The following is a 15,714-nucleotide window of genomic DNA, read 5'->3' on the forward strand; positions in this document are numbered from 1 at the left end:
TCTGATGAGTACCATTAGGAAGTCAGTGACATCTGCTTCAGCCACCAAAGCAGAATTTCCAGGTTCTGTGTCCTAGAGGAAGCAGGCTAGAGGGACTCCACCACTGGGCCAGCAGCATCCTCTTCCTCAAGGACAAACTGCATGACGGTTAAGCCAACTGGGTGGTCCTGGCTCTACCACTTACCAGCTGCATAATGGAGGGCAAGTGGCCTCAGTTTTCTCATCTGTAAAATGGGAATCATAATGTTACTTGGGGTTCATAGCGGGTGTTGTGAGGATTAAACAGGTTAATACACTGAAAACACTTAAAACAGAGGCTGGTATGCAGTAAGTGTTTAATTAATGGTAGCTTTTACTACTCTCATCCTGCCGCTACTCTTCCACTCCCTGCTCCCTTCCTCATCTACACATCCCCTCACCACTCAAAGGTCCTTTTAATGATGTCCCTGAGCTAAAGACAGCTAAGAGAGACTGGGGTGGGGGGCGGCGGGGGCGGGTGGAGAGGTCTGATGAAAGATTGGGAAACCCCATTCCATGACAATTCTTTTTTTTTTTTTCCGATTTATTTATTTTTGGCTGTGTTGGTCTTCACTGCTGCGTGCAGGCTTTCTCGAGATGCGGCGAGCAGGGCCTACTCTTCGTTGCGGTGCACGGGCTTCTCATTGCAGTGGCTTCTCTTGTTGCAGAGCACAGGCTCTAGGTGTGCAGGCTTCAGTAGTTGTGGTACACGGGCTCAGTAGTTGTGGCTCGCGGGCTCTAGAGCGCAGGCTCAGTAGTTGTGGCGCACGGGCTTAGTTGCTCCGCGGCATGTGGGATCTTCTCGGACCAGGGCTCAAACCGGTGTCCCCTATATTGGCAGGCAGATTCTTAACCACTGTGCCACCAGGGAAGCCCCCATGGCAATTCTTGCGGGCAAAACCAATTCATTAAAATGTTATTATTATCCTGTCAAGGGAAGCCAGGCTCCCTGGGTTCAAAGTCCAGCTCCACCACTTACCAGCTGTGTGTTCTTGGGCAAGAGTCTTCTGGGCCTCAGTCTCTGCATTAATAAAATGGGAACAATAAGTGGATCAGCCACATGTTGTCATGGAAATCTACTAAAGCAAGCTCTATGGAGTGTCCAGCACTGCTAAATGCCCAGTAAATGGCCGATGTTCTGCATCAGGTCTGGGGGTCCGAGGCTGTGGAGGTGGAGAAGGAGCAGCTAGGCAGGTGGTACCATAATAGTGACCTCACCTCCCTGTTCACGGCTGTAGCCATGGAGTCATTATTAATAGCGCTCCCTTTCATTCTCTAAAGTGTTCTAATCTGGATGACTAATTATATGGTCATCCTACTCCAAATCCCCCACACCAGTGAGGGGGGGGCTCAGAGCTTGCCCCCCGGGGTTCTGGGGAAAAGGTCCTGACCCTTGACCTGTTTTCTGCCTGACTACAGAGTCCTAACCCGGAGCCCTAACCTCACACTTGGCTCAGGCTAAAGAAGCTCATTACCTCAGTCAGCGTGATGAAGAGTCAGGGTGGGGAGAGGCTGGGGAAAGGCCAAGGGTGCCCGGAAGGTGCTGGGAATGGAGGCTGGGATTCCGGGCCTCCTCTCTGCCGCTGAGGGCAACTTACGCAACTCCTGATGCTCAACTTCCTCTTCTCTCCAGGGAAGCTGGGGGTGGAGGGATTAGCCACAGCACTACCCTTACCAACAGTTGCAAAGATCAAATCAACCAGTGAATGGATGTGAAAGTATTTTGTAAACTGTGAAGTGTTGCTCACTTTTGACCATTGGAAAGTCAGTGACATCTACTTCAGCCACCGAAGCAGAATTTCCAGGTTCTCTTCCTGGAGGTGACCAGAGATGGGGACAGAGAGGGTCACAAAGGGGCACAAATGGGGAAGGGGTGATCTGGCCGGTGCCTTGGCACGCAGAAGTCCTGTAACTCACAGCCTGTGTCCTGCAGAGTCTGACCCACTACCCACAGGCCCCCAACACCTGCCCAGGGCCCTCTGGCCCCCTCAGAGACCCATCTTCCAGGCAGCAGCAACGGCTACCAGCAAGCTCCATCCCTCTGTCTGTGGGAGCTACCTTCTCAGAAAAGCTCAGAGAGGACATCTTAGTGGCTGCAAAGTGGCACCCTTTTTATTCTAGGCAGAATTCTTTTCCCGTAGTTCCCAAATGGTACACCAAGGAACACCTCCCTACTCCCACTCCCCACCCCTGGCAGGATTTAATGACAGTTCTGAGAGAGTAGGACCCAGTGGGTGGGGCTCCAGGCTCACTCTTACCCCCTCCCCTTTCCCCTCCTCCCCCCTCCCCCCCTTCTCGCTCTCTTGAACCAGAGTAGCTCTATTTTACATACTCTTTCCAAGGTTTTGCTTGCACAAAAATTTCCACCGTTAAAATACTTTTTCTGCTCCTCCTCTTCTCTTTCTTCCTTCCTGAACCATTCAGTCCGAAAACCATCAGGGGCAGCAGAGCAAGGGAGACATCTGCATGGGGGTGGGAGAACCACGGCGGACAGGAGGGGGGTGTCACAGCCGGGTGAGGAGGGGTCCACGTTGTGGGAGGCAGCCTGGCACAGGGTGTCAGAGCCCCAGCGGGGTGGGGAGAGTGTCTATCCTAAAGGGACAGCCTGGCCTGGAGTGTCTGAACACAAACGGGGTGAGGGGGCAGCCCGGGGTGGGGGTCAGAGCCTGATCAGGGTGAGTAGGGCAGCCATGCGGGGGAGATGGGCCCAGCGTGGGAAATCAGAGGCCAAGCTGGATGAGGAGGGGGATAGGCTGGGATCCTAAGGCAGTGTGAGGAGGGGGTCTAAATGGAGGGGGCAGTAACCCTCCCTGGGGACTCAGAGTCTGAAACAGGGCAGTTCAGAAAGAGGAGGGACAACCCAGATCACCACCACTCAAGCCTCCTTCTCCCCCTGCCCAAATCTATTCTAAAGCCAAGGAGGACCTGGAGCCCTTCCCAAATCAACTGAAGTTATCAAATACTCACTGAGCACTGGTGATGTGCTGGACAGCATGCTGGGTGCTGGAGGAGAGAGCCAGGACGGAGCACGACAGCCCAGAGGGCAGGATGGCTTGGAGCCCACCATCATAGGACAGGAGTGATGGGAGCACCTGGGGGACAGGGGGGCAGCAGGACCTCTCAGGGGCATCAGGAACTGTCCAGAGAAGAGGCAAGCTGAGCGGTGAAGGAAGACGACTTTGCCAAGTGGGCCGGGATGGGGGCAGCAATGACTCTGGACCTCGATTTCTCCCCCTGCCCATCCTCACCTGCCCAGGTTCAACCCATGCCCAAGGGCCAGAGCCACCAAGAACCTCACAAGAGGCCTTTCCATCCTGGGACCCCAAGGACTACACCCTAGGCACAGGCCCTTCGGGATAGACAGGGAGCTTCCGGGGCCGCCTCACTTTTGTCCACAGCTCACTTCACCTGGGGGCTCGCCTTGATGGGAAGGTCCCCCCTCTGCTTTCTTTTCTGAGGTTCAACATCTCTCATCATTGAGACATTCTGCCTGGTGCTTAACTTGAGTCCCTCTTGCTTTCTTTATTAAGAAAAATGGCTCGCTGAGGCCCTTCCCCAATACTGCTGAAACACTGATAAAATCTGTCCCAGGAGGTGGGGGGAAGCTGACCAGGTCAGTGAGTTGAGGGATGCACCAAAACCCTCCCTCAGGCACAGGCTCCGCTCCCAGTCCTTATTTTTTTCTCAAAAGCCCTAAGCTACGATCCTTCCTTTGGGGGCCCCTCTGTCCTTCCCACACCTAGGTGAGATCCCCACTCATGCACCCCCCGCACAACAGTCCTTAGCCTGACTCCTCAAAGGGCCCTTTCGGCAGAGAAATGCTGGCAGGGTCCCACTCCAGGTGGTCCCTTCCATTTGGGCTTCAAGGTGGCCCGGCCCAGCCTCGAAAAGGAACGGTTGGACTCCATATGACCTGACTTTCATGCTTCAAACGGCCCCAGGAGAGGTCGAGGCTGGACCCCAGAAAGGACTTCCTTTGGTTGAGATGTGGCAATAAGGTTCTCGTGCCCCGCCTCCCTGCGGTCACCACGAGGGGGCGCCACAGCCCAGCCCACGGGCTGTGTTATCAGAGGCCCGGCGGTGTCGCCGAGGAGGCAGGGAGGGTCTGGCGGGCCCCGGGGGCGCTGGGGTGCGGGGCCGTAGAGAAGCTGCTGAAGGAGCCAGAAACACCTGGTCGGAGGTGACACGCCCGCGCCGCGCGGCCGGGACTCGGGAAAGGGAGTGGCAGCGGGTTTTGCCTAGTCATCGCCTGCGAAGACTCGCGTCACCTCTGATGTCAGGGCTTCCAGAGGCTTCGTTCCAGTTTCGGGCTCCAGGAAAGCGCGTCGCGGGGCGCAGAGGTTACACAACTTCCCCCAAGGTCGCGTCGGAAAGGACCCGCAGGGCCGAAATTCGAACCCGCCTCCGCGGGCACGTACCCGCCTGCGTGGTCCGCAGGTGGCCGGGCCCCGCGTAGCATCCTTCCCAAACCCACCGCACAGCCCGCGCCGGCCTTGGCCTGGCTTCCTTCTTTCTCGTCTCTCAAATGGTTTTTCATGGTAAGATCTCCTTGGCAGCCTTATAATAAAAAAGAGCCTCCCTGAAACCACAGGTGTTTTTAAATGAATTCAGGTCCCAAATTCCCGGAGTACGGCGGGGAGGCGGAAGGTGACGGAAAGTCTTTCAGCGTGAAAGTTAGACGTCAAGGGCGCGGGGCCCTCCCCCGACCTCCAGAGCTGGCGCTGCGGAGACACGAGGGCCCTCACGCGTCTCAGGAAGTGTCTCCTTTTGAAAACGCACCGGTCCTTGTGCTCTGAGTGTTTGGAGTCCGGTCCATTATGAGAAATCTCCTTTTGAGGATGGACATAGTCAAATCCAGATGTTGGCCTCGCAGAACAAAAAGCTCCCTCCAAACTCTCTTCATGAAGAAACAGGTTCTCATCCTTTGAAGGAATAACATCTCTTGATAAGTGGAATTTTTTTCCCCCAGCCAAGAACCTTCTGCCCTGAATTTGTTAAAACCGGTTTAATAGCCTATCTCTGTTCCATTTCTGATGCCAGGATGGCAGTGACAAGGTAGAATGTCACCAGCTGCAAGATTCAATAGATTGAGTATGGCTTCACTATGAAGAGAAGGCTGTATTTTTTTTTTAATATACATCATTTATTTAGATAGATTTCTTTTAGTTCAAGACATACATTCTAATAGGGCAAATGTAAGATGAAATACAGATTGTCAGAACAACTTCCCAAATTGTACACTTCATTTTGCTGATTCAAAAATGCTTGAATAACAACTTTTCAGAAAGAAGGATGCGTTGTTCACTAAGTGTACACACTGATTGTAAGACAATCCCAGTTTCAGTAATATTCATTTCTTAAAGTACATCTTAAAATAGGGGAAATATGGACTACATATTTGTTGACTACAATATGTGTATATATAGCCAACAAGGATGTTTTATCAGTAAGGTCTAGTATTTTTGCTGAAACTGAGAGCTCGAAGCAGGAATCCTTTCCTAATCCTTCTTGCATACCACCAGTGACAGGATGCTCACTACCTCTGAACACAATCCTTTTCACTGTGGGACAGTTCTGTCAGAGTTGGTTCTCAGTGCCTTGTCATCTCCGCGTTCTGCCCTTGGAGCAGGCAGGGTTATTGGTGCTCCCTTCTCTGCCCCCCGAGTCTCTCTTCTCTGAAGTCAGGATCCCCAATTCCTCACTATCCTTTGCCCTCCACAAATTGGCCTCTGGTCTCTCCCTGTCCCCTCAAAGGTATGGCAACCAGAATTGAACCCAACCTTCCAGCTATCACCTCCCTCATCCTCAATCTATACCGCCAAAGATGCAGCCTGAGATCACATTAGTTTGGGGGCAGCCATCTTAACATGGGATTATATTGAACCTTCAGCCAAAACCTTTTTCATGAAAAATCTTTTCATTTTACATCCATGCCCATTCCATTTTACTTCAGGGAGTTTAGTCTATCATTTCACTTTACATTTGTAATTTTTAAGATCCTCCCCACAAACTGCAGAAACTTCAGGCCCTACAGAACCTTCTCTTATTGCTTTCCCCATTTTATAGATGAAGAAAAATGCGGCACAGAGATGTCAAGCAAGTTACCCAAGGTGGCAGGGCCAGGAGGTGGTGAAGTTGGGATTCAAACTCTTAACCCCCTCAGATGAACCAACAAGGGCTTGAGGAGTTTTCCCAGGGGATTCATGTCTTTAAATGCAGTACTGGGTTATGTTTCAATTTCTGTATTTTAATCAGTTAAGAAATACTTTGTATTGGGACTTCTCTGGCAGTCCAGTGGTTAGGATTCTGAACTTCCACTGCAGGGGGCACAGGTTGGATCCCTGGTCCAGGAACTAAGATCCCACATGCGGTGCAGTGCAGCCAAAAAAACAAACAAACATTGTATTAATTGTTTAAAGGGCATTGCTTGACTGAGAGATTGAGTGCTTGGCAAACGGTGATTCGCAGTTACTCAGTCCTTTTATCACTTAGCTGAACACTGCCAGCCCCTGGCGTAGCTTTGCCTATGAAACAATTTTAAATTATTTTTATTATAATAACAAATTTATAGTCTATACCCATCATAGATCACTGGTTAAAGACAAAAATCCTAAAAAAACAAAATTTGATGCTGAAATACAAGTAAATTGGGAAAAAAAGTTAACGAAAATATTTCTGTAAATTCCTCCTATCTACACACTGCTTACATCTGATCATAATTTTCACACGTTATTTGATAAATACTGTTGGGACCGCCAAGAATCCACCAGGATAACTAAATTGGGTCCCTACCTTACACCCGTGCCAAAATTAATTCCAACCTATTTTATTTTATTTATTTTTTTGGCTGTGCCACGCAGCTTACAGGATCTCACTTCCCCGACTGAGGGACTGAACCCAGGCCATGGCAGTGAAAGCTGGAATCCTAACCACTAGGCCACCAGGGAACTCCCTCCAACAGATTTTTTTTTTAACTATACATAAAAAAAAGAAACCATATATGTGTCAGAAAAAAATGGGCGTATTTGTGTCATAATCTTAAGAATGGAGGCCTTCTTACGTATCACAGAAAAACCCCAAACCATACAAGAAAATGATCTGTTTCTCTACATAAAATTGAAAATTTTTCCTGAGTTAAGAAAAAAGAGGGCTTCCCTGGTGGCGCAGTGGTTGAGAATCTGCCTGCCAATGCAGGGGACATGGGTTCGAGCCCTGGTCTGGGAAGATCCCACATGTCGCGGAGCAACTGGGCCCGTGAGCCACAACTACTGAGCCTGCGCGTCTGGAGCCTGTGCTCCGCAACAAGAGAGGCCGCGACAGTGAGAGGCCCGCGCACCGCGATGAGGAGTGGCCCCCGCTTGCCACAACTAGAGAAAAGCCCTCGCACGGAAATGAAGACCCAACACAGCCAAAAATAAAAATAAAGAAATAAAGAAATTTAAAAAAAAAAAAGAAAAAAGAAACACATACAAAGTCAAATGACAGCTGAATAGGAAAGGAAAATATTTGAAATCTATCGCAAAGAGCTAATTTCCCTTATCTTTAAAGAGCTCCTGTGATTCAGTAAGGATAAAAGACCAATAATTCAATAGAAAAATAGGCAAAGGACGTAAACAACTAGTCAGCCCCCAAAATGCAAATTGGTCTCAAATGTAAGAAAAAAGAAACTTCATCCTCACTTACAGTAAGTGAAATACAATGAGATACCATTTTGCATCCACCAGGTTGGCAAAGATCAAAACGTCTGGTGACCACGGTGGGGCAAGGATATGGTGACATGGGCCGTTTTCATCATTGCTGGTGGGAAGGTAATGGTACGATTTCTATGAAGAGCAATTTAGCAGTATTCTTCTAAAGGTCAGCGCTCACATGCCCTCTCTTATGGGTTGAATTGTGTCCCCCCACCAAATTCACATGTTAAAGTCCTAACCCTCAGTACCTCAGAATGTGACCCTATTTGGAAATCAGGACATTACGGATAGAATTAGTTAAGATGAGGTCATACAGGAGTGGAGAGGGGTCCTCATCCAACATGACTGTTATCCTTATAAAAAGGAGAAATGTGGACATAGACACACACACACAAGGAGAATACCATGTGAACATCAAGGCTGAGATGAGGTAATGCAGCTACAAGCCAAGGGACACCAAAAAGTGCCAGCAAACCACCAGGAGCCATGGAAGAGACCTGGAACAGAGTCTCCCTGACAGTTCTCAGAAGGAGCCAACCTGGCCCCACCTGATCTCAGACTTCCAGCCTCCAGAACTGTGAAATAATAAATTTCTGTTGCTCAACCATTCAGTTTGTAGTACTTTGTTACAGCAGCCCTAGCAAACTAAGACACTCTTTGACCCAGCAAGATGAATTCATCCTACTATGTATTTGTGCAGTTGCAAAGTGGTGAGCAGATGCGGGTCTACTTGCAGTGTTGTTTGTAATAGCTAAAGGTCAGAAACAACCTAAATGTCTTATCAGTCACAAAGTGCCTAAATAAATTATGGAATTATCTCAAAGGTCTATTAGGAAGTGAGAAAAGCAAGGTGCAGCTGGTTGTAGAGAGGGCCTCGTTTGTATAAAAATAAAGAGAAACAAAGCAGAATGTACGTGAGCAAATATTTGCTTGTGGCTGCATAGATTCTATCTGGAAAGATACACAAGAAATTGCTAACTTCAGTTGTTCCTGGAGAACAGAAGCACTTTAAGGACCATGGAAAGGAGATTTTGGTTCTACTCAAAACACACCTGTACCTTTTGAACCTTTTACATTGTTTATGTAACACCTGTTCAAAAAAAAAAAATCTGTGTATAACATCAAGATGCCTCTAGTACTTCAAAAACCAACAGGAAAAAGAGAAAATATAGCCATTTTAGCTTTTCATCTTTTGGAAATAACAGCTAATAACAGTAATATTCATACCTGAAATGGGTTATTTGAGGAGATATCTTCTCTCTTATCTCTTCGTTTAGAAACAAAGCACAAAATGTGTTTTGAAAATAACCAAATAAATCACAAAAATGAAGCACAAGATGCCAAAATTCTAAACTCCCATGTATTGAAAGCAAATCTGTTTTTTAATTCATAGCATGTAGTTAAATTTCAATCTATAATGACAATTTCAGCATACATTCAGTCTCCAAATCAAGCCTAACAAGATATTTTCAATTCATTTGTCTATAAATCTTAATTTTCCTCATAAAATTAATTTAAATTCTATTAAACAGTTGGCATTATTTATTAAATAGGAAAGGGTCAAAAGTAGCCTTTAAAATAACAAATCTTATGAAATATACACTTTCTAATACAACCTTTGGAATCAGACTGATCTAAAATAAAATAAATTTTCTCAAAATATCTTCTTACCTTGCAAAAAAATTATCTTCTTTATTCGAAAAAGGGTTTGTGAGGTCATTGATCTCTGTAAAAACAATTGGAGTGTTCAAACATGTTGAGAAATACAACCTGGGCTCATCCTGTATGTTTGTGCAAGCTGCGAACTGTACAACTCCAGGGGGCGCCATTGAGATCATAATCCAAATTGTGCCGTGCACTGCCTGTGCAACCCGGCATATCAATCCTGTGCCTACTGAAAATGTTGGGGGTCGTGGAAGGCTTTTGGGGAGGAGAGGGTAGATGTCAGAGGTGGGGTCACATAGATTGGGAGGCCAGAATCTCATGCATACAGCCTCCCATCTCTCCAGGTTGACCTCCCTTGTGGAGGCGCTGGCAACAGAAATATCCTGAGTTTTCTCTGAGCCTTACAGCCTTGGTTTTCCTAAGGTTGGTGGCGGGAGGACCATCTTCCAGGGCCTACAATCATCTCCTTGGCCTGTACAACTCAAAGTCCTCTTTAATCACTTAGCAGCTGAGAAGCAAGGCCAGATGAAGGGACCCCACCATACCCTTCATTTTACTCCTACCCTAAAGGAGGCAGAGGTGGCTAGCACAAGAGGAGAGGTGGAGGCGGCTGAACCTGAAATGACATTCAGGACATTTGGCCTCCAGGACCAGCTCTACCACTGCCTTTCTGTGTGATCTTGGCAAATCTGTAAGCCTTTCTGGGCTTCTGCCTCCCTGTTTGCAAAATGAAGAGGATTATTGCCATTCTTTCTCTGTCTCTTGGAAAAACACACAAAAGAAAAGAGAAAAACACAAAGCAATGATTTCACAGGGAATGCATAGAAATTCAAGCATTCCAATTATTATCATTAAACATCAAGAATTTGTCAGGAGGCTCTGAGCAGCTATAAAACCTCAAGCAAATCTCAAGACCTCCCTGGGCCTTCGTTTTACCATGTGCCAAGTGGCAAAGCTTGAATTAGATCAGCAGTTTGCTGACCTTTTCACCACTAAGAGTCTATTTTATTATTTCCAAACCATCCCCACAGACCTCACATTTTGTAAGATTTTATCCCCTAAGCTGTATTTAGGTAATTATTGTATACTTAAGAAATATTAAGTAATTATTGTTATCATTATAAAGGATATTTTTGGTTGTGAGTGACAGAATTTATGGGCTTACATAGGCAAAGAGTCTAGAACTAGGAATAGCTTCAGGCAAGGCTCGATCCAGCAGCTGTTACAGAGGACCAGTGTTCTTCTAGTCTCTTGGCTCTGCCTCCTCTGAAGTGTCACAAGGTGGCTTCCAGAAACTCTTGGGACTACTTGCTTTTCTCACTTGTGATTGGCAAGAAACAGAGAGCTTGCTGCCCGGTTAACATAAAGAAAAGACACAGAATTGAGACTCATTAACCTGGTTAGCCTGATTTGGGCCATGTACCCTTTCCTGACCAATTACCAAACCTGAAGGATAAGATGTATTGATTTGCTTAAGCCAGTTAGGCCCCACTACTGGAATGGGGTCATTTCTGACCAGATCACATGGCTGGGAAATTCCCAGCACTAATAGGAAGGGGGAATCGGACGAAGGGTGCTGAAGAGACACCAGCAAGTTTCCTGTGGTGTGTTTATCAACCAGCGATATCTCAAACAGCCCTTCAGAACTTCTGACCAGCATGTGAGCTGCACATTAGTGACCTCCAGGATCTTGTGAACTAGTCTCAATGACAACCCCATCTGTGGATGGCCACACTGACCACGTGAGTCGACGTCAGCCCAGCTGTGGTTAGACTTGGCCCAGATGCAAGTTCACCCATGAAGCTTCTAGTTCTCTACTCCCACCCAGCCTTTCAGACATGGCTCAGCTGGAGGCCCAGGTGAACCTCAGACTCCCCAGTTCCCAGGCCTATGCCTGCCCTTTTCAGATACAAGAGGACATCTGTGAGCTGGATTTGGCAAAGAGGAAGCAACAGAGATGTCCACAGCAAAACATAACTGGAACCCCGGCTGCCTCGTTCACTGACTCACCACAGATTTACCAACATCTGTGCCAGGTCGTGTCCCAGGGACCCGCCTTCAAGGAGTCACAGTGAGGTGGGGAGACAGTGGTGCCCCAGACCATTACAGTTCAGTGTGGAAACACAGTGAGGCGGGCAGCAGCAGGACAGGGGCAGGCCCCTCCCCATCTCGGGCCAGAGGGCATGAATGTCCACCCCAGTAAGGTCAGCAGCAGGACCACTTCAGCCCAGCCTGGACTCTCCTGGCCCGAGGGAAGCTATCTCTGGTAGCTTCAAGGATCTCACCAAAGTTGTGCCCCCCCAGTACAGACTGGGGAGTGTTCAACCCCAGGACTGGGGACCCAAGGTTCTGCATACCATCAGGGCCTTGCAGGATTCTCTCAGGCCCCTTCAGCGCAGTGGCTTTGGGGCTGGGGAGGAGTGGGAGTGGGGATAGGGAGACAAGCCAACTCACCCTTTTGCCTGCCTTCAGACCCCGCCGCTTCCTAAATCTTCAAAACCAGGTAGGATTCACTGGCTAAGCAAGCACACAGCGAGGCCAAAGGGGTCCCCTGCCACTGCTCTCTCCAACAGACACCTGAGATTCTACTTCTCCTTTGAGTAAGGCATTGCCCTTATCAGGTCCTCAAGTTAAGTCACCAGTATTTCTGAGCACCTGTGTGGGTCTGATCTCCCTGTCTCTGGCAAATGGGGCCAGGGATGCCTGGGATGGAGAAAGCCTGGCTAGTCCCATTCTCAACTTTGCCGAAATTAACTTGCCACGTGGCCAGAGGCAAGTCCCTTTCCTGCTCTGTCTCTCCATCTATAAAATGAAGGTTCTGGGATAATCAGTCTCTATGGGGCTTTCCAGCTCTAACAGTCCAGAATGTGAGCATTCAAGGTTCAGCAAAGAACAGGGAGCAGGGGTGGCTGAACTGGGGGAAGAGGGCGCGCCATCTGGCCAGGACCTCATAGACCAAAAGGATATACAGAGATATAGATATATCTATAGATATAGATATATAGATATATAGGATATATAGATATATACCAATAGAAATGAACAAAGCCATCTGACCTTCTTACCTACAAGGCCCATGAAATTATATACATATTTTTTAAATAAACTTTTTAATTTTGGAATTAATTTTCAATTTACAAAAGAGTTGTAAAGATAGTAGAGAAAGTTCCCGCATACCCCCGCATAGTTTCAGTTTCCCCTAATGTGATCATCTCATACCACTGTGGTACCTTTGTCAAAGCAAAAAAAAAAAAAGAAAAAAATTGGTACATCTCTATTAACTAAAATCCAGACCTTATTTGGATTTTACCAGCTTTTCCATTAATGCTCTCTCTGTTCCAGGATCCAACCAGGAACTATACTGCATCCACCCGGCGTGTCTCTTCATGTCCTCTGGTCTGCTTCTGTCTTTCCGTGCTTTTCGTGACCCTTTCGGTTTTGAGGAGTCCTGATCAAGTATTTTGTAGAATGGCCTTCAATGAGAGTTTGTCTGAGGTTTTTCTCTGGGGTTACGGGTTTGGGGAAGAATACCACAGGGATGAATTGCCCTCCTCATCACATACTGTTGGGGGCACATGATAGCCACTTGACTTATCATGGGGTGGTGGTAACCATGATCACTCGGTCAAGGTGGTGTCTGCCAGGTGTCTCCACCATACACTTCCTATTGTTCCCTTTCCCTACTCTGTGATTTAGAAGCAAGTCACTAAGCCCAGGGCACATTCAAAGGAAGAGGAGAGGATAATTAGCCTGGAGAAGGGAGAACCTACATGTGTTATTTGTAAGATTTGTCTCTACCCTGGCCCCACCCAGCTAGTTATTTATTCAACAATTTATTTCTACCAGTACCAACTCAGGGATATGGATTTTATACTTTGGGTTACTATCTAATACTCCATTATCTATTTTATTGCTCTAATTGTTGCAGCTTTGGCCATTGGGAGCTTTTGGCTCCCGAGTCCGTTTGACACACTCCTACCCTTTTGAGTTTGGGGCACTTCCTAACTCTGGCACCACAAGACACTCCAAGCTCACTTTTATCCCTGTCCCAGCCCCAGAATCAGCCGTTTCTCCGAGGAAGTAATATATTTTTAAAACAAACCCTCCAATTATCTTGTCAGTAGCCCAAATGTACTGCACTGCATTTGAATACACGATGAAAGAGTTCATTTGTTCAACTGAATTTTAAAACATACTTCAATATTTATAGCTCCTAGTGTGACAAGTCCTTTTTTTTTTTTTTTTTTTTTTGGCCATGCTGTGTGACATGTGGGACCTTAGTTCCCTGACCAGGGATCGAATCCACACCCCCTGCAGTGGAAGCGCAGAGTCTTAACCTCTAGACCTCCAGGGAAGTCCGACAAGTCTTTTTAAAATATATTAGGAGCCTCAAAACATGGGAGGGATCTGGCCCTTTCTCCATTTCCAGGAGGGCTTGTGGAACTGAACCTCTGCGGCCACACTGCTAAGGCTTGGGGACAGCCTGCCCACACTTCCTACAGTGGTGACCTAGCTCCTGTGTCCTTCCCAGTCTGAGCTGCCCGGTGGAGCTACCAAAGTCCTAGGTAATTCCTGGGACCTTTCTCTCTCCAGCCTCTCCTCGTCCCCCCGCCCAGGGGGCGACCAGTCCTGGAGCTCTGCAGACCCCACTCAGGCTAGCCAGGTGCAAGCAGGTGGCAGGAGAGCAGGAAGGCTCCAGGAAGGAAGTTGGCAAGCCCAGCCACTGAGACGGGCGTTCAAGGGATGGGGGGCGGGGGGGGGGAAGCGGGTGGGGGGTGGGGAGCGGGTGGGCTGAGCACATTAGATCCAGAGGGCTCCTGGGGATTCGGGCCAAAGTTTGCAAAATCCAGCTAGAAGTGGAGCAGGGTTTCCCCAGAGCAGTCCTGGGTTCTGCAGAAGACAGTCAGCTTCTCAGGAAAGAGCCGCCTTCATGAGCCGGAAGAGAGCGAGACCGCGGCTCACTCTGGGAGGACACGGAGCTGTGTGACTCATCGCCCAGTCCTGCTGGCTCCCTCTGGCACAGTGCTGGGCAGCACAGGGCCTGGGAGTACGGGCGGAGTCCCAGCCGGGTCCTGGCCCAGGAGGCGGTCCAGGCTGGCAATCACAATCCGGCACGTAGGGTCATAGGCAGGGTGCTGTGGGAGCACCGAGGAGGAAGCAACTCAGCACCAAAGGAGTCTGGGCAGGCCTCACAGAGGAGGTGACATCATCAAAAAGAGGAATAGAATTGGCCAGGCAGCAGTAGGGAGGGAAGAAGGGGAGGGCACTCCCGGGGCTGAGACAGGAGATGCAAAGGCACGGAAGTGTCTGCAAGGCGCTGGCACAGTGCCTGCCGCCCAGCAAGTACTCCATAAATGCAAGGCATTATCGCTGTGGTTGACTTATCATCATTATGATTATTAACCTGGACTCATTACTTAATATTTTTACTACCGTAAAGGTAGTTACTACAATGAATGAATGTCTAAATATACTGCACTTTTCACTGAATTTTTCCCAACTATAAAAGGGGCTGTTCTGAAGATTACGTCTACAGTACACACAGCACTGGGCAGGAGTAGTGGTGAGCACGTGTGCTGGCACAACGGAAGGAGCCTCGTTTTCCCCCTCTCCTGGAGGCCAGCCCCTGGGGGTCCTGTGCCTGGGAGACACAGAAGAAGAGGTATTTGGGGGTCTTTAAAGATGACCAGACAACAAAGCAGGGACTTGGCTAGGTGGGATCATTGGTGGTTTCAAAAGCGACAAAGGTGGCACCTGGTGCCCTGGAATGGGAGCTCCTGGTCCTGGCTGCAAGTCTTTCCAGCTGGGACAAGGCAGGTTGTACTTGCCCTTCTATCCTGGCAAGGTCCTTATTTCAGAAAAAATTGTACCTGGCCCTGGATGGGGCCCCAGCTCTGTGTACCTGCTCCAATCACGGTGTACCTGTTGAGTGTTCCTGTCTCAATGCGAATAGTGCCTGCCTGGGTGTACCTGTCTTGATAACTATGGCTCTGCCTCCAGCCGTGTGTGTGGACCAACGCCTGTGTCCCGTACTGTACCTTCGGCGTACTTAGTTAGGTCTGAAAGTACGCGGCTGTACCTGTGCCTGTATCGCCGTACACTAGGTCTGCCCGTGCCTAACTCGGTGCGCGTACCTGGTTCAGCCTGGGCTTACCTTATGCCTGCGGGCCATGCACTCCTGCCCTGCAGATCTCCTCGCCGCGGGAGGCTAGAGGTTCACGGAAAGGACAGCTGCCCGCGCCCCTGCCCGGATTCCTGGCCAGGCCTGGTGCTCTCTGGCTGCGGGGGCGGGGCCTGAGGCCGGGGCGAGGTGGGGAGGGATGGGGCGGGGCGGGGCGGG

At 48.8% G+C, this 15,714-nt stretch overlaps 1 long non-coding RNA gene across 5 annotated transcripts; it reads right to left on the minus strand.

Moving 5' to 3' along the window:
- Positions 1-288: 288 nt before the first annotated feature.
- On the minus strand, positions 289-15,649 carry LOC132363518 (uncharacterized). Of its 5 annotated transcripts, none has more exons than XR_009502596.1 (8): positions 15,529-15,649; positions 12,685-12,822; positions 10,540-10,723; positions 9,381-9,435; positions 2,986-4,940; positions 2,351-2,480; positions 998-1,039; positions 289-847 (listed from the first exon to the last, which is right to left on the minus strand). It is a non-coding gene; the product is annotated as an uncharacterized LOC132363518 (long non-coding RNA). The 5 variants fall into 5 exon arrangements; XR_009502593.1 differs by having other exon boundaries at positions 12,685-12,847; XR_009502591.1 differs by lacking the exon at positions 15,529-15,649 and having other exon boundaries at positions 12,685-14,020.
- Between the last annotated feature and the right edge of the window lie 65 nt (positions 15,650-15,714).

This window comes from Balaenoptera ricei, chromosome 1, assembly GCF_028023285.1.
Source record: "Balaenoptera ricei isolate mBalRic1 chromosome 1, mBalRic1.hap2, whole genome shotgun sequence".
Classification (NCBI taxonomy): Eukaryota; Metazoa; Chordata; class Mammalia; order Artiodactyla; family Balaenopteridae; genus Balaenoptera; species Balaenoptera ricei.